The 19,679-nt window shown below is 35.2% G+C and overlaps 1 protein-coding gene and 1 long non-coding RNA gene across 7 annotated transcripts in view; one reads left to right on the top strand and one right to left on the bottom strand.

The window, feature by feature from the left end:
* LOC309666679 overlaps positions 1-18,473 on the top strand; it is a 121,216-nt gene extending 102,743 nt beyond the window's left edge. Inside the window, exon 3 of the long non-coding RNA XR_014267235.1 lies at positions 61-18,473. This is a non-coding gene — a long non-coding RNA (uncharacterized lncRNA). The remainder of the gene's footprint in view (positions 1-60) is intronic.
* LOC309666647 (uncharacterized protein) overlaps positions 1-19,679 on the bottom strand; it is a 613,160-nt gene that overhangs the window by 302,074 nt on the left and 291,407 nt on the right. The gene's annotated exons all lie outside the window — the stretch shown is intronic.

The following is a 19,679-nucleotide window of genomic DNA, read 5'->3' as shown; positions in this document are numbered from 1 at the left end:
CTTGAACCCGTGTCTCCTGCACTGGCAGGCAGACTCTCAACCACTGCGCCACCAGGGAAGCCCTGGGGCCATTTTTTGACATCACTATCCTAGTAAATTCTGTTAGTACCCTAACATTTAGATGTGTTAACTGAATGTGAGAAATTAGGAGACTTTCTGCAGGTCACTTCGTCTAACTGGGCTAATTGGTAGAGCAGAAACTAAACCTAGGTCTCTGATTCCCAAGCCTTGACTCTCAAACCACTATGAACCAGCATCACCATGCACAGGGATGTGTTAGAGGAAAAGACACGATTATAAAATTTGTTTTTAAAAAAGATGATTCAAATCACATCAAGGATGAAAACGAAAGCAATGTCTGAGATTTCCCTAGTCCTCCTTTATGGCTTAAGTACCCTCTTGCCTAGATTTGTCAATTACCAAAATTATGATAATTACAGGTCTATATTTTAACCACTCTCCTTGTAAGTACAGGCCCAAGAAAAGTAATGACTTTAATGTCATTTGCAGATTTGAGGCCAAAGGTTATTTTAAGATCATGGAACTCACATATTCTCAATAAAGTTTCTTTCTTTGGAGATTATGGCTGGAAAATATGAACCAAAATGTATGTGTCATCTGTTATCGCTGAGAAGAGATAGAACTGCACGTCTCATTTCTCTCTGAAGAGTGTCTTTATGACTGACAGGAAGCTCTATTGTTTATATAATACAACTCAATTCATTTTTTAAAATACTGCCTGATGAGCCATTAGGAACAGAAAAATCTGAAAAACATACTATTTGCTGGGACAGATCTTTAGATTCACAGTGGTGTCCTGATATATTCTCTGTTTCATGTTGCTTAATTTAGAATAATGACTCTATTTTGTTTCCATAATTTATCTATGGATCAAAATAAGGACAACTTATCCATTTTGAATATTATAAAGAATTTAGAGATATTTAAATATAGCACTGTTACCACTTTGTCAGAATCATACTGCAGAATCACAGAAAAATTTAAGATATGTCAGAGAATACAGACACCATATTCCTCTAACATATATAAAATTTAGAATTCATTTTTAAAATTTTAATTATTAAATTTTAATATTTTCTTTTAAAATATTTTATCAGTGGATTTATTTCATATTTTCCCTACAGTAAAAGAAAACTCATAGAAAACAAAGATACTTGGTCTAAAAGCAGTGAATTCTGATTTCTTCATGCAAGATATAACTCAAATTTCTTTGGCATTTTGCGTGGAATACAAGAGAGTGGAAAATATTTCTTATAAAGTTAAACTCGATAATAATTAAGAATGTACTTCCTCATTAACCTCAACTATCTAATCAATATACATGTCACTGCTGCTGAATACATTTACAATTTCCTCTTTTTTAAAGTTCTGTTACCTCATATACCACTTTGATTCTACCTCACATTACAACTGTTTTTAAAATCCAGAACAGTAACTGTCACAGTAGAAGGCCTTGTTAACAATGCAGACCCTTGACACCACCATAAGAGGTTCTGTGTCTTAGGTTTAAAGGACAACCCAGGAACCAACTTTCATTAATTTGACACACACTTATTGAACATTTGCTATGGCCAAGCACTATTCTAGGCTTTTGGGAACACATCAGTGAACAAAACAGGCAAAGGTCCTATTTTCAGGAGCTTACCTTCTAGAATGGGAAGTTATACAATAACAAAAGAGCAAAAAACTTAATACAGAATATGTCAGTAACAAATCCTATAAAGAGAAATAAACCAGGTAAAAGGGATTGAGGGGTTGCAATAAATGTTTCTTGATAAAGAGACATGGAAGTAAATATACAAAGAATGTAAAGGAACTAATCACACAGACATCCAGGGTAAGAACATTACAGGCAGAAAATGAGAAAATCCATAAACCCTGAGATGAGACATGATTGATTTTTTCTTGGTACAGCGTGGTGGGAGTGGAAATGAGGTTAAGAGAGTTTTTAGTGGGCCAGACCATGTAGGTCTTTCAGCTCATAGTAAAGACTTCAGGTTTTAAGTGAATAAGAAGCAGATGGAAAATTTTTATTCAGTATGAATTTTAGAACATGTCTTCCTTTTGCAAGAGTAGTAACAAGGAGACCACTGGGAGCTATTGGAATAATCCAGGCAAATGGTAATGGTGGCATGGACTAGGATAGATTCCAGATACATTTAGAAGGTAGAGCAGAAAGGATCTGCCAGGGTGACAGATAAAGAGAGGAGTCAAAGATGACACTAAGATTTCTGGCCAGAACAACTGGTAGACATAGTTGCCATTTGGTGACATTGGAAGACTATAGGAAGAGCTGATGTGTGTGTGTTAGAGGAGGGTAGGGATGGAATCAGAAGTATTATTCTTCAAACTAAGATTGAGGAGAGGCTGTTACATGTTCACAAAGAATTGACAAACAGGTATTTCATGATCCTGACTGATATTCAAGGAAGAGATCAAGATTAGAGATAAATATACTAGAGTCATCAGCATATCATTGGTGTTTAAAGCACTGTAACATTAGGAGGCCAGAAAGATGAGCAAAAAGTAGCCAGAGAGGTAGGAGACAAACAGGGAGAGTGTGTGTCCCGGAATCCAATGAATAAACAGTTTCTAAGAGGAAGTGATCAACTTCTTCCTCAAATGCTGCTGATAGGTAATCTAAGATAAATACTGAGAAGGGATTACTGGATTTGGTAATTTGGAGGTTACTGATCAGCTTGACAAGGGCAGTTTCAATGGAATGATTGAGATGAAATCCTGAGTGGAGTAGGTTCAAAAGAGAATAAGATAGGAAATAATGGAAGCAACAGGTATAGGCAGCTCTTCACAGTGTTTCAGTTTAAATGGGATCTGAGAAATGAAACAAGTAGATGGTGTGAGACATGAGATCAAAGAGCGTATGTGGTTCTTTAGGTGATTGTTAGTAGTTTGTAAATATGTCATTGGGAATGAACTGATAGGGTGAGAAAATTAAGGATGAGAGGAAAGCAGGGAGAGCAGTAGGAACAACACAGGTTAAACCAGATGTGCACTAGTGCACAGTCAGCAGAAGAAAGGGGGAAAGAAATATCAGAGAGGACATAAATAAAATAGAGATTAAAAAAACAAGAGAAAAGATCATCGAAACCAAGAGCTGATTTTTTAAAAGGATAAACAAAATTGATAAGCGTTTAGCTAGGCTCACCAAGAAGAAAAGAGAGGGGACCCAAATAAACAAAATAAGAAATGAAAGAGGAAAAATAAAAACTGATGCCAGAAATACAAAAAATCATAAGAAAATATGACAAACAGTTACATGTCAACAAATTGGACAATCTAGAACAAATGGACAAATTTCTAGAAATATACAACTTGCCAAGATTGTCTATTTATTCCTGATTCAACCTGAACAAACCAATCACTAGTAGTGAAATTGAATTTGTAATTAAAAAAAAAAAAAAAAAAAAACTCCCAGCAAACAAAACTCCAGGATCAGACAGCTTCACAGGGAATTCTACCAAACACATAAAGAAGAACTAATACCTATCCTTATCAAAATATTCCAAAAAATTGAAGAGGAGGGAACACTCCCAAATTCATTCTATGTGACCACCACTATCCTGATACCAAAACCAGACAAAGATACAACAAAAAAAGAAAATTACCGGCCAATATCTCTGAAGAATATAGATGCAAAAAACCCTCAACAAAATGTTAGCGAGCCAAATTCAACAATATATAAAAAGGATCATACCCCATGATCAAGTGGGATTTATCCCAGGGATGAAAGGATGGTTCAATACCTGCAAATGAATCAATGTGATACACCACAGTAACAAAAGGAAGAATAAAAATCACATGATTATCTCAATAGATGCAGAAAAAGCATTTGACAAAATTCAACATCGATTCATAATAAAAACTCTCATCAAAGTTGGTATAGAGAGAACATATCTCAACATAGTAAAGGTCATTTATGACAAACCCACTGCTATCACATATTCAATGGTGAAAAGTTGAAAACTTTTCTTCTGAAATCTGGAACAAGACAAGGACACCCACTCTTGCCACTTCTACTTGACAGAATGTGGAAGTCATAGCCACAGCAGTCAAACTAGAAAAAGAAATAAAAGGCATCCAAATTGGATGGGAGGAAGTAAAATTGTCACTATTTGCAGATAACATGATACTATATATAGAGAACCTTAAAGTCTCCATCAAAAAATTACTAGAACTAATAAATGAATTTAGCAAATTTGCCAGATGCAGTATTAATCACAGAAATCTGTTGCTTTTCTATAAACTAATAATGAACTATCAGAAAGAGAAAGCATGAAAACATCCCATTTAAAATCACATCAAAAAGAATAGAATACATAGAAATAAAATTAACTGAAGAGGTGAAAGACTTATAATCTGAAAACTATAAAACATTGATGAAGGAATTTGAAAGTGATATTAGCAAATGAAATCCATGTTCTTGAATGAATCCATATTCTTGAATTGGAAGAAATAACATTGTTAAAATGTCCTTACTAGCAAAGTCAATCTAGAGATTTAATGCAATCACTATCAAATACCCATGACATTTTTCACAACGACAGCAAATAATACTAAAATTTATACTGAACCACAAAAGACCCTGAAATGTCAAACCAATCTTGAGAAAAAAAGGAACAAAACTGAAGGTATCACCCTCCCAGACTTTTATACTATACTATAAAGCTACAGTAATCAAAACAGCATGTTACTGGCACAAAAACAGACACATAGATCAATGGAACAGAATAGACAGCCCAGAAATAAACCCACACACCTATGGTCAATTAATCTACAACAAAGGAAGCAAGAAATACAATGGAGAGAAAACAGTCTCTTCAATAAGTGGTGCTGGGAAAACTGGACAGCCTCATGGAAAAGAATGAGATTAAAACATTTCCTCAAACCATGTGCAAAAATAAACTCAAAATGGCTAAAGACCTAAGTGTAAGGTATGACACCATAAAAAATTCCTAGAAGAGGACATAAGCAGAAAACTCTGTGACATAAAACATAGTAATATTTTTTTATCTGTCACCTAAGGCAAAATAATAAAAGGAAAAATAAACAAATGGGACCTAATTGAACTTAAAAGCTTTTGCAGTTTAAAGGAAACCACTGACAAAACAAAAACACAATGTATGGAATGGGAAAAATATTTGTAAATGATATGACCAATAAGGGGTTAAAATGAAAACTATATAAACAGCTCATACAACTCAATATCAAAAAACAAACAACCTAATCAAAAAATGGGCAGAAAACATGAATAAAAATTTTTCTAAAGAAGACATACAGATGACTAAAGACACATGAAAAGATGCTCAATATCACTAATTATTAAAGAAGTGCAAATCAAGACAACAATGAGATATCATCTCACACTTGTCAGATTGGCAATCATCAAAAAGTCTACAAATAACAAATATCGGTGAGGATGTAGAGAAAAGAGAACCCTGTACACTGCTGGTAGAAATGTAAATTGGTGCAGCCACTGTGGAAAACAGTATGGAGTTTCCTCAAAAAACTAAAACTAGAACTACCATATGACCATAGTGCTCAGCAACTCCATTCCTGGTATATATCTGGAAGAAATGAAAACGCTAATTCGAAAAGATACATGCACCCCAATGTTCATAACAGCATTATTTACAATAGCCGAGATATGGAAGCAAGCCAAGTATCCATCAACAGAGGAAAGGAAAAAAGAGATGTGGGTATACATATATACCCACACACACACACAATGGAGTATTAATAAAAAAAGAATGAAATTCTGCCATTTGCAGCAATGTGGATGGACCTAGAGTATATTATACTTAGTGAAATAAGTCAGAGAAAGACAAATGCCATATGATATCACTAATATGTGGAATCTAAAAAAATAATACAAACAAATGTATATAGCTAAACAGAAACAGACTGACAGATATAGAAAACAAACGAGTGCTTACCAGTGGGAAGAGGGAAGGGGGGAGGGGCATGTTAGGAGTAATGGATTAAGAGGTGCAAACTACTATGGATAAAATAGATAAGCAACAAGGATATTTATATAACATATGGAATTATAGCCATTATCTTGTAATAACTTTTAATGGAGTATAAGCTGTAAAAATACTGAATCACTATGCTGTATATCTGAAGCTAATATAATATTGTTAAGTCAACTATACTTCAAAAACAAAAAAACAGGTCACCATTTTTTACCTGTAAATTACCAAAATAATTAATAATGGTTCATAACACTGGTGAAATATAGCAAATAAATATCATGTATGCAGCATAGGTTGGTAATACCATTTAAAAATATTATAGTTCAATAGCATATGTCAACAGTCTTTAAATGAATACATCCTTTTGATCTAATCTAAAGATATAATTTTAAATAATGAAAAGTATTTATGCTTAAAGAGGTTCACAGCAGTGGTACATGAAAATAGCATAAAAAAGATGAAACAATCTAAATTTCAAAAATATGGAATGATTAAGTTATGGTATGGCCACAGTGTAATGATCCATTATAAGGCACGGATGGCTATGGAGAATATGTAATAAAGAGAAATCCTCTTCTTTAATATTAAGTGGAGGGGACTACAAAATATTACCAACTACGTAATTATAACTAGATTGAGGGAGATGAGTACAGAGAAAACATACTGGAAAGAAATTATATAAATGCCAGAAATAATGTTAGGTTGGAATTATGAGATCATAAATAATCATTTTTTCCTCTTACCCAAATAGTCTTTCAACTTGCACATATAATGTTCCTAATAAAAATAAAGATAAAAACCTGTAAAAAGTGAAACAATAAAAAAGCATGTAACTGCATGTAGTGATAGGAGATGGAACTTTCTTTTTTTCCTGCTTCTGTTTTCTCAGTGAAATAACAAAGTTATTAACTGAGAGTCAGGAGGCGGAAGTGGAGTTGGAGATTTAAGGAAAGAGGAGAAAGTGTGAACTAATTGTCAAGAAAAGTGGAAAAGTGATTTGATTCAGAAAAAGTGGTAGGATTTCTGTGCAGCACTAAGGACCTCTTTATATTTAGCCATGAATTTAGGCGTCCATATGTATGTGTTTTCTCCCATCATGTTGAACTGTTTCTGTGAAGAAACAGAGAACACCAGTTGGAGACAGAGGCTGAGATTGTAGCGATGCATCTATAAGCCAAAGAACACCAAACACTGCCAGCCCTCACGAAAGCTAGGAGAAAGGCATGGAACCAATTCTCCCGCAGAGTCCTCAGAAGGAGCCAACTCTGCTGACATCTTGATCTTGGACTTCCGGCTTTCACAAAATTAATTTCTGTTCTTTTAAGCCAGCCAGCTTGTGATACTTTACTATGGCAGCCTTGCAAAACTAATACAAATGGTAAGCACAGACACCAATGAATTCCTCATGTGTTTGGATTGGATTGTTCTCTGAACATACGCATTTTCACTTATTGGCATAAAATTTTGTCCGTCAAATGCTTATCTTACATGCACCCTGAAGCATGCCCCAATCGTCTTGAACAGTTATTTACAAATTCAGGTTTTCAATTTGTGCTTTCTCTTTTGGATCTTTTCATAACAATGTATTATAAAGCATCATTCCCACCCCTGAAGTATCTCACTGCAAACACTTTTTAAATTCTTCTTATCCCAACTGTTTGCTTCCTGTCTTTAAATGTGTTCTCTATACTTGACCAAGCACTTACTTACGTGACTTGCCAAAAAACCAAAATGATTCAATTAATAAAGCTTGTTAGCATGAATTTATACAAAAGCATTAAACATATGTGTGGCACTACCGATGTGATTTATATGTTATTAAATTAAAGTTACTTAGGTTAGTAATCTAATAGGGATGAAAAAAAATTTTAACACCACATAATTCAAAGTGATACTCTAAAATCCAGACTGCAAATTCTAATTAGCAGCCTGTGATTTTGCCAGAATCATTGGCTTATAAAATTCAGATATCAGCTTCATTTTGTTAACAATTCGTGTGATAAGTTTTCAGAAGCAGGATGTATAAATTCAGGCTGATATGCTCCCCCATTTTTCTAGCAAATATATATAACACAAAATGAACATATGTGAAAATCTCACTTAGCAGACAGACAACAATTTTCATGTTGTAAATATCCATTGAAGAGGTATGAATGGCATTGCATCTAAAACTTGACTTTGATGATTGTGTTCCATATTTAATAATTATCAAATTATAATAAAGATAAATTATATTCAACATGATGAAAAGAATCCAACTTCTGATATGATCTAATGACTATATTTCAGTAAGTACTATTTTTAGTTTATAAATAGTAGGATCTCTTTTTTTTTCCTGCAAGACTTTAGACCTATTTATTTTCTGAGAGGCTAATACTATTTTGTGATAGTATTTTTTTTTAATTTTTGAGTTAGTCAATGAACTGTAACTTAATCATCTTGTTTTTATCAAAGGATGAGAAAATATCTTTAATTTAAATTAGGATTAAGCACATAATGACAACAATAATAAAACCTTTCTACATGAAGTGACTATTTGACAACTTAATATGGTAATTAGTATTCATAACAAGACATCTCTATCCAGCTTCTATAAAAAGGACTGCATGAGCATGGGGTGGGGGGTGGAGAGGACAAAGGATTAATTTTGAAGATTCATTATTTCAATGAAAAGCAGCCCTTGAGCAATTCAAACTAATGACCAGTTAAAATTACTCCCTTAGTTGTATTCAGCAAATGGATGTAACTGAAAACTAAATTCAACACTTCCTTTTATTAAGTTCTTCCTGAACAATCTGTCTTAAACACTGTTCTCCACATATAATTAACAAAATGAACACTATTCTGAAAATTTGTCAATACACTCTATATTACAATCCTGAAAAAGAAATGGCAGGAGGTTAGACAAGAATACTTTTCATTAATGGCATGAGTTTCTGGCAGAGAGAAAACCTCCTCTCCAGGGGACAGTTTAAGATAGTGCATATTTTTCTGCTTCAATGGAGAGTGAAAGTCCAAAAGATTCTACATGACCTTTGAAGATTTTCTTCCACTTTTAAATAATCTTCCAATAATTTTTACCTATAGTCTCATGTAAGAGACAGATAATGTTATATTATTTAATAGCTCATGAAACTATAACTTGAGCTTTTAAACTTACCTATATAAGAAGTATGCCAACCTTCCAAAAAATTCAATTAATCACTTGCCACTTATTTAGGCAAATAACTCTTTCTCTCCAAGCATTTGCAGCTTCCCTTGACCTTTCTTCCCCCAGCTTTATTGAAGTATACGTAGTGTATAAAAAACTGCACATAATTAATATACTCAATTCGGTGAGTTTGGGCATCGTATACATTTGTGTTACCACAATCAAGGTAATAAACATATCTATCACCTCCAGGTTTCCTCCAAGTTTGTTTGTTTATTTGTTTTGTTTTGGCAAGGACATTTAACACAACATCTTTCCTCTTAGAAGTTTAAGTGCACAATACCTTACTGTTAACTACAGGCACTATATTGTACAGTAGAACTTTGGAACTTACCCATCTCGTATACTGTAACTTTATACCCATTGAACAACAATTCCCCATCCTTCTCCCCCCATCCTCTGGTAACCACCATTCTACTGTCTACTTCTATATGTTTACTATTTTAGATGCCTCATATAAGAAGAATCATTCAGTATTTGCCCTTCTGTGACTAATTTAATTCACTTAGTAAATGTTTTCCAGGTCCATCCATATTATTATAAATGGTATGATTTGCTTCTCTCTTAAGGCTGAATAAATTCCATTTTCTTTATCCATGCATCTTGTCAATGGACATTTGGATTATTTCCATATCTTGGCTACTGTGAATGATGGTATAATGAACATGGGAGTGCAGATATCTCTTAAGATCCTGACTTCCATTTTTTTGAGTATATACCCAGAAGTGGCATTGTTGGATCATATGGTAATTTAATTTTTAATCTTTTTGAGAACCACCACACTGTTCTCCAAGTGACTGCACCGTTTTACATTCTCACCAACAGTGCACAAGGGTTCCAATTTCTCCATAACCTCATTAATACTTGCTTTCTTTTCTTTTCTTAATAATAGCTATCCTAACAGGTGTAAGATGATACCTCACCGTGGTCTTGATTTGCATTTCCCTGATGTTTAGTAATGTTGAACATCTTTTCAAATATCTCTTGGTTTTGTATGTCTTCTTTGGAGGAATATCTGTTCAAGTCCTTTTATTTTAAAATCAGGTTATTTGATTTTGTTTTTGTTTTTTGCTGTTGAGTTGTAGGAGTCTCTCATATGTTTGGAAATTCATCCCTAATCAGTTATATGATTTGCACATATTTCCCCCATTCTATAGATGGCCTTTTCATGTTATTATTTCTTTTGCTGTGCAGAAGCTTTATGCTTGATGTAGCCCCTTTCATCTATTTTTGCTTTTGTTGCTTGCACTTTTAGTGTCACACCCAAGAAATCATTGTGAAGATCAATATCAAGAAGTTTTCCCTGTTTTCTTCTAGGTTTTATGGTTTCCGGTCTTATATTTAAGTCTTTACTCCATTTTGACTTAATATTTCCTTGACCATTAACCCTTGACCAGATCTTTCACCAAATAAAATTTTGGTGAATGTTATGTGGACACCAGATAAAATTTCTCCTTTTGCCAGGGCAACTAAATTGGCATTTGACAAAACACTGCAGAGCAGGTAGATAGAAATCTAATTTTTTTCTTTATTCCCGACTTGCTGTACTAACTAATAAATATGCAGAATTAAAAGATAAATAATAAGAGATTAAGTTATTTGTTTAATAAGTAGCAAAATAAGGTCTTTGTCTTCAGGGTAGATTTGGGTAACTTTCATGAAATAGGCCTGGTAAATTTTCAAGCTATCAAGCCACCATACCCAGTTTCCAGGGTGACAAAAATATAATATTTTCTACTCTTGTTTGTCCTCAAACTGATTTAAAACCAAACTATATGTACAAGACAAATATTTCACAATTTTCTGTGACACTTTAACCAACCTTTAATTAACAAGAATATCAGTTAGTCTAAATTTGTATTTCCTTGTGTTTACTCCCACTAACTGAGAAATTATATTTGTATATTCAATTAATCCTTATACAAACAAATTTATGTGAAATGTTGGTTACAGCAATGTCATATGTAAATAGACAGAAAATCTAAATTTCATAAATTCTATTTGTAATACATCTTAGAAAGAGTTAGTGAGCTCACCACACTCTGTTGAACCATATTATCATTGAAATTTGGTAGAATGAAGGTTTAGAACTTGAGCTAGAAAGTTTACATATTTTAAGCCAATAGGATATTTATGTAAAGAGTTTTCTCATTCTAGCTGCTGTATTATTTTTATATTCTAGGCATAACTTTGCATTTATGCTTCAGATAAAACCATGCTTTCAAAGCTTAACTCAAAAATTCAGTTGTAGCTGTCATTATCTCAAAACTCATATAATAGTTCTACTGTCTTGGAGAGGAGGATTTACCTGTTTGTTGGGTAGAGGTTGAGAGAGCTGTATGTAAATAAAAGCTCCAGCATTTATATTATTTATGGGAGGAGTTAGAAATAAAAGTGGCCATCAAAAATCTGTACCTATTCGGGCTCAATCCCTGGTGGGGAAACCGAGATTCCCACATGCTGCGCAGTGTGCCCCCCCCCCAAAAAAATAATACAAATGAATGTATATAGCAAAGCACAAACAGACTCACGGGTATAGAAAACTAGTGGTTTCCAAAAGGGAAAGGGAAGGGGTAGGGGCAAGTTAGGGGTACAGGATTAAGAGACACAAACTAAGCAACAGGGATATATTGTATAGCACAGGGAAATATAGCCATTATCTTGTAATAACTTTTAATGGAGTATAATCTGTAGAAATACTGAGTCACTATGCTATACACCTGAAACAAATATAATATGTAAATCCACTATACTTCAATAAAATTTTTTAATTAAAAAATAAAAGAAATTAAAAACAACAAAAAATCTGTACCCACTGAATATGTCATATCCTACACTTCAAAGAGTATTCTCTTTGTACTGGATGATTGTGAAGGAACAAAAATGGAGAAAACCTGAATGAGTGTCCCAGAAAAAGCAAGCTAATAGTGAGGGCAAAGAAGTACAAAGAAAGTGTGACAACTGGATACAAACTCTGACCCTGTTTTGTAGTCATAGGAGAAAATTTTTAATTCTAGCTGCCCTAACCAATATAAGGTTGAAAAATATTCAATCCAGAAGCTTAAAATTAAAAAAAGAAAGAAAGAAAGAAAGAAGAAAGGAAGGAAACTGAAGTTTTGGGGAGTAATTATGAAAACAAAGGAACATACCAAGGGCTGGCATTCAGAAAGATTCCTCATATCCTTCTCTATGTACAAGTCCTGGGACTTTGATTACATGAGCTAAGAACAAGTGGTATTAGAAATAGGACATGGAGGGTTGAAGGCAGGCATAGGTCACTAGATTTAGATAAATGATCATCTTCATCAACCTACAATTAACATCAAAATGAGAGGGAGCTCTATACGGTAGAATCCCTTCAGTCCTAGTTCTGACAACTCTGCTTTTTTTGGCCAAGGATAACTAAACAATGTAACAAAGGTGATAAATTATAACTTGAATAAACATATAGCAGGATACTTTGGAAAATGAGGCCCACTAAGAAAGTTTTACAAGAAAAAAATTTGTAGGCCTTTAAAGAAGACTTGGAGTTACCAGGGAGATGATGCATTTAAGACAAACATCACACAAACACTCCCTGCCTTTTAAATAAAAATGAAGCCCTGAGTGACACATCGTCAGGGTCATTTAAAAAGAGACCTCAAATGCAGCATTCCTTCTAGCCAAAAACCATGGAAAACGCCATCTGTTTTGCATTTGTTTTCATCTCTGGGACCAAATTCTGGACTATTGACTTTAATTTCAGTTAGAGTTCGGTTTTTTATGTCTTAAAGACTCCCCTGTTGGCTTTTTGTATCTTAGCTTTCCTGTACAGGTTTAGCTCTCATTTCTTCATTTTTCACTTCACTGGCTGCTTTGGCTAAGAACTTTCCAATTCAACTCTCAGACCTAAGAAACCCCAACTTTAGAGTATCTGGCTCCCAGCCTCTGACAAAGGGGAGGGACACATCAGAGATTTTTAAAACAATACATTTGAGGGAAGGCAACATGAGAGACATACATTGGGAAGAAGAGAACTCAGCAAGTGTTCTGTCTTGTTCTATCTTCTATGACTCAGCTACCAATAGGGTGACCATATATATCTTATCACCAAAGTAGGGACTTTTGAGAATAAAAAGAAGCACTAACTAAACAGGATCCCAGACAGGATATATAAACAGAAACTTCTAGGACAACCTGGGAATGTATGGTCACCCTAGTTCTAAATGAATTCTAAGGCCACACCAATGATTCCAGAAACAAAAACCAGGGATTTTTGTTTTGAGAAGGGATTGCAGAGAATAACCCACTGTCATCATTGTCAAGGACTTACACTGAGTTTAATATAATCTTGGTCATTAAAACTTCCTTAGTGGTTTGGTCTTCAAATACTTGCAAAATGGAAGAATACAATTGCCCAAAGTTTAGGGCTTAAACTGGGAGAAATGTAATAAATTCCAAGAATGGAATCCAAGTCACTTGAGACACAGAGATCTTTGAGACATGAATTAATCTATGAATTCAACCATAGATTATACATAATAAAAATACATTTTGTAACAGTATAAGCATATCTCACATAAATTCATATGTTTCATGCAATAAAGCGTAAGTGAAAATTTGCTTTTAGAAGTTATGAAAGGCATTATTGAAAGTGGAAGACTATTGTGATATTTCAAAATTTCTCCTTCATCAGTTTTAAATTACTGATGGGCGGTATCTACTGGCAAAACAGACAAATCATAATGTTTCCTGTAAGCCAGATGTTGAAGTAATATAGAAAAATGGATATGTCTGTGTTAATTTCTAAAGCTGCAGTAATGAGAGGAACTCATTTCTCATGACTTAAGCTTCCTGACATTGCTGCTGATGCTGTAATATCAATAGACCATTTTTCAGTTATCTTATGACATTCAGCTAAATCTAAAAACTAGATTATAACACTCCTAAAAGAAAGGCAGTTCACATTTTATCAAATGGTTTTGTTTTTAAGTTTTTCCCCTAAAATAAAGTGCATATTTAGCGAAATTTAATTTTCATCAAGATAAGCCACATGATATCATTGCATTTATTAAAGATACACAGCAAGTGGAGCTTCCTCTTATTCCTTGTCCCCATGAACGTAATTTTGGTGTCGTGTCTAAAGTAGGAAAATTTTTCTCCGTCCTGACCGTCAGGCTCATTTTTGCTTCCTACATTAAGAGTTCATTTTGGGCATCACCGTTTATGTCCCTGACTTTCTTTCCCCATATAACAACTAGAGAGAGAATGCAATATCACTTTGGTAAAACTAAACAACATGCAATCAAATGGTCTCTATTAAGCATGCATTAGGTGTTCAGCACTAGGTTCCTACAGCCCTGCATTTCAACCTCTCTGACATTCTCCTAGTGGCTCAAGTTTGAAGACTTAGAATCATCACTAACAGTTCTCTCACCTTTACTTTTTATACCTAATGAGTCTCCAAGTCTCTTTGAAACAATAGTCAAATGTGCTTTTGTCATTTCTTCTCCTCTATTACTGAAAGCCTCCTTGTTCTAAACCACACATCAGAAAGGTCTTGTAAATGTAGACATCCTGTTTTCATTCTTGATAGGGAATAACGACCCTTAGACAGGCACTTGCTCAAATATGGACTCTATTTGGGTTTCTGACCTATGAACATGCTCTATTGTTATAAACAATGGGAAGAGTGTTTCTTTGACTCACCTAGATTTGAGAAAAGAAGAAAAATAAGAGAGTGGGAGGGAGGAGGGAGTTAAGGAAGGACTACCCTTACACGTGCCCTAACAATTTTGTCCCCATTTCCAGAGGCCATGGAAGGTAGTCTTCAGTCCAGAGTAGTCCTTGCTCATTTATCATCTAAGACAGATAGCTAGGAGAATAGAGTAACTCTGGAAAAAATTCACTGAGCTGCTATTAATGGGGTCTGAAATTGTTTGTTTTGATTTTTTCCACTCTGCTTTCCAAGTGATTATATTTTGTCAATTGAACTGCAGTGTTTATAAAAGGCATTAATAAGTATTCTAATGAGGCATTATTTATGCAAAACTGTGGAAATCTTTTATACATGTGTGATACTTCTCCTGAATACCGTTAACTGTCTCCTCTTACATTCATCAGTCAATGAACACTTCTGGCCACCTGTTTTGGGTGAGACACTATGTTTGACACTATGTAGACAGTGATATATGATACAGACATGAATCTTAAGTCTAGTGAGGGAAAGAGTTAATAAGCACTTAAGCATGTAAATAATAATGTGGGCTTCCCTGGTGGCGCAGTGGTTGAGAATCTGCCTGCCAATGCAGGGGACACGGATTCGGGCCCTGGTCTGGGAGGATCCCACATGCCGCGGAGCAACTAGGCCCGTGAGCCACAACTACTGACCCTGCGCGTCTGGAGCCTGTGCTCCGCAACGAAAGGCCGCGATAGTGAGAGGCCCGCGCACCGCGATGAAGAGTGGCCCCCGCTCGCCGCAACTAGAGAAAGCCCTAACACAGAAACGAAGACCCAACACAGCCAAAAATAAATAATAAATAAAAATAATAATGTGAGTACAAACTAAGAAGAATGCTAAATATAAAATCAGTAAGGGAGAACAGACAGGGACTACTTTGAGGAGGTACCATGTAAAGTGACACTGGAGTGATGAGAAGCCATGTGAGGATTTGTGGGGAGAGCATTCCTGGCAAGAGGAAGAGTGTGTGCTTCTAAAATCGGAAAGGACATGTGTGATGAACTGCAATGAGGCCAATTAAGCTTGTACACAGTGAGCAAAGTGGACAAGGGAGGTTAAGTTGAAGAGACTGTCAGGGAGCTATTGCCCAGGGTCTTTAGGTCACCCTCAAGGTTGGATATTGTGCTCAGTACAAAGGGAAGTCAAGGAAGACTTTTAAGCAGTGGGTAATATAATCTGATTTCATCTTCAAAAGAGCACTTAGGCTACTATTTTGAGAATAGATTGGAGAGAGTTACAGAAAAGTAGGAAACCAACTGGGAGACTCTTGAATGTTCCTTATGAGAATAGATGGTTACCTAGTCTTGTGTGGTGGCAGAGATAGAGAAAAATTGCTAGTACTGAGGTATAATCAAGGAAGACTCTCTGGCTTCTCACTTGAATAACACAGTGGATGATTGTGCTGATTCCCAGGACATGTAATACTGGAGTAGAGGTTTGGGGGAAGGGTGGAAAGATCAGAGTTTAATCTTAGGTACTTATGTGTGAAGTGGCTTTGACATCAAATGAAGCTGTCCAATGCTAAGGTGACCTCAATAATAGGGGTCAGTACTTGAGTTCCAAATTTAGGACATATTAGCATATGAATATCACTCAAAAGAAATGGGGACAGATGAGATTGACCAGGCAGAGTATATATAGAATAAATAGCAGCTCAAAAACCTGAGAACTGAGGAACTAAGCAACATGGCACTTTAACACTTAAACATCAGATAAGGGAAGATAAACTGGCAAAAGGAATGAAAAAGGAATTTTCAGAGAGAGAAAAAGAAAACCAAAAGAAAAAGTATGTGTTTCAGGGAGAATGGAGTGGTGAATTCTATCAAATGCTGCTAAACAGTCAAGAAAGGTGGGAACAGTATGACTTCACTCATATGTGGAATCTAAAAAACCAAAATAAAACAAACGAACAAAAAAACTGGAACCAAATAAACAGACAAAAAAACTCACAGATACAAATGAAGGGGGTTGGAGGTATGCAAAATGGATAAAAAGGGTCAAGTGTATGGTGATGGGTGGTGACTAGACTTTTGATGATGATCACTTTGTAATAAACAGAGATGTCAAAACAATGTCATACACCTGAAGCTTATATAGTGCATATCAATTTTACTTCAATAATAAATAAATAAATAACTTTATTTAAAAGAAAAAGAAAGATAAGGACATAAAGGTGTTCTTTGGATTTGGCAACAGGGAGTTAGTTTGTAACCATGACAGAGCAGTTTTAGAGGAACCATGGTAACAGAAGCCAGAAGGAGGTGAGCTGAGAAGTGAATGCCAGTTGGCAAAGTAGAAATAGATGTGTAGACAATACTTTCAAGAAGCTTGACTATGAAACTTACTGGAGAAATGGAGTGGAGAAATGGAGAAAAGAGCTGGAGGAGGATGTAGAGGCTGAGATCCTTTTTTAAGATGGTAGGTAGTGATCATACATGTATAATGAAAATAATCCAGTAGACAAGATACGATAATGCAAAAGTGAGAGGAAACAGATGAAAGAGAAAAGTCTTTCTGAAGGCACGAATGGATCAGATTGATCCAGGGCATAAATGCAAGGACTGGTTGTGGGTAGGAGGAAGGACTTCCCTGTAGTTAGGGGAGGAGAAGGAACTGGAGGCACCATTACATTTGTGGGTTTGCTGATAGAATGCCTTTTGAGGTCCCATCGGGTAGGTTCTGCTTTCTTAACGACAATGAAATAGTCACCTCCCGAGGTTGGGGAAAGTGAGGGAGAGTATGAGCAGCAAAGAAAGTTTGTAAAATCACTCTGAAAACCAATAAAGATTGGTCTTTCAAAAAAAACAAAGAAACCAAGCATTCAATAAACTATCCCTGACCACTGCCCTTGCTGTTTTGAAAGAAAAAAAAAATAGGTTTAAATAGTACAAGTGGAAAATCCAGTATGAAGTAAATGATATTTGTTCAAAATCAATTAAGGAGTACAGTGAGTATTTCTATAAGCCTACAGTAAGAACCAGGTAAGAAACAGCATATCCATAATTCTTAGTCCCTTGGTTAGAGTCGGTATTTACCTTAAAGGACCATAGTGAGAATGGAACTGTCCTGCTGCCCTGTCTCCCCCATTTGCAAGGAAACTTTAATAGATTAACTCTCTTTCAACATGTCTTTAAATTGCATGCATATAACGTCATTCTTACTTGATTTTTAAGAAGAATTTTACATGTTATTAAAATTATTTATAAAAGAATTCATAGTTGTTGTAACATTTCAATAAATATAGAAGTTCGGGTAATAAAAAAATAAATATTTTTACCTTACTCCAATGTCATTTTCCCGGGAAGCCAATATTATCAGGTAGGCATGAAACCATTCACACTATGATTTATGTGTATACTAGTGTACACTATTTTCATTCATTTGTTCATTCATTGGTTTTTATTTTTGTTCTGACAGTAATGCAATCACACTAATCATTGGTTCTACATTTTTGTCAATAACTATGTGATTTTCCAAGCTGATATTCATAAAGTTAAAATTATTTACAATGATTGCATAGTATCCCACACTTTATTTTATCACTGCTCCTTTAATGGCAAATTAGATTATGAATTAAAACAATGCTGCAAAAAATATTATCAAATCTATATCATTGCATACAGGTCCTCCCCTAACATTTATTGGCCTGAGGAAAGAGTACAAGTGGAGGGTCACATACCATCTGTCTAAATAGTTAAAGTTATTAATCAGGCTAAGAAGCTGTTATATAAGTTCTATCTTCCTACTTTGACAAATATACACTTACAGTGACCTGGAAGTCCAGCTTGGAATTTCCAGTTCTCAGATGTTTCGGTCCCTGGCCATTTGCCCTCCACCTGCTCCACTTCTCAGCCCCCTCTGAGGACAGTCCTATAACACAAGGCCTAGTACTCTTCCTTGCGGACACTCCACTCCAGTCCTAACATTTCACCCCACCTGCACTCTTCTTACAGATTCTCCTCCTGCAAATAGCCTCCAGTTGGCTACTCCTTGAGCTTAGAGGTTCTGAGAGAAGACAAACTGGTGGGGGGGTGGAGGGGGAAGCCCATTCAGAACTTGGGAGCTGACTTGGGTCATTCGGCAGAGAATTCTGAGCCATGAGGATACAGAATATGGAATGTGATCCAGGTTGGGGGCCAGGGATCATAGGCTCCTGGACGCCATGACTTTTTCCACCCCATAGCAAAAGGCAGGCAGGCCTGCGCTCTCTAAAGAACAGGGCCAGGAGAGAGCCCCACTGTGACCTGCATATAAGGACAGTACTGATTGCACGGTCATGCATTCATTTCTGTAAGACGGATCCCTAGAAGTAGAATTGATGGATAAAAGAATATGATCGTTTTTTATCTGGAAAAAAATCCTATCTGATGCAGCAAGTATTGCTAGCTATTTATATTAAACTGAAAATGTATGACAGCCTCTGCCTTTGAACCTCATAAAAAATGATGCTTTTTCTTAATATTTTCCTGAACTAATGGTTGAAAAACAACACTTCGCTATTTGCGTTCATATTTCCCTGAGCAGTGGTAAGATTTACATTTACATTTATAATACATTCTTTTATAAATTGCCTGTTAGTATTCTTTGTCTTTCTTGAGAGAATTATTATTTTTATAGTTTAGCCAATAATATTTACTCTTTCACTTTATATTTAATTAATCTCAGCATTTATCTTTACTGGTTGTGTTCTCCAAAATTTTTTTAGTTGTGTTACTTCTAGTATTTTCTAGTTTTT

This window comes from Balaenoptera physalus (assembly GCF_965194825.1).
Source record: "Balaenoptera physalus genome assembly, chromosome: 9".
Taxonomy (NCBI): domain Eukaryota; kingdom Metazoa; phylum Chordata; class Mammalia; order Artiodactyla; family Balaenopteridae; genus Balaenoptera; species Balaenoptera physalus.
This window is presented reverse-complemented; position numbering and strand designations above follow the sequence as displayed.